The sequence below is a fragment of the Pteropus alecto genome, unplaced genomic scaffold (genome assembly GCF_000325575.1).
Source record: "Pteropus alecto unplaced genomic scaffold, ASM32557v1 scaffold164, whole genome shotgun sequence".
Lineage (NCBI taxonomy): Eukaryota > Metazoa > Chordata > Mammalia > Chiroptera > Pteropodidae > Pteropus > Pteropus alecto.
The window spans coordinates 22,026,253-22,026,585 of NW_006439568.1; positions in this window are offsets into that span (position 1 = coordinate 22,026,253).

Consider the following 333-nt stretch of genomic DNA (forward strand, 5'->3'; position numbering starts at 1 on the left):
GGGTAGTAACTGTGCTTTACTCGTCTTTGCATTCCCAGTACCTAGACCAGTAATTGGCACGTAGCCGGTGGTTATTAATAGTGAATTTGATCTGAGATATATGGAATTTTGATGACTAAGGGGCAATCAGATGGAGACATGTCCAATCGGAGGAGAGCGGTGATAGCAGCTGCTAAAGTAATGGCTGAAGCTCTGTAGAACCTTTCTATATAATGCTCTCCAAAGTGAGAAGTGGGAGAGGAAGAGCCAATCAGATTGAGAAGCCCTCCGGGTGCTTTGTGGGGGGTGGGGAAGGGGCTGGAAGTTGTGCGAAAGAGAGGACGAGACCCCCTC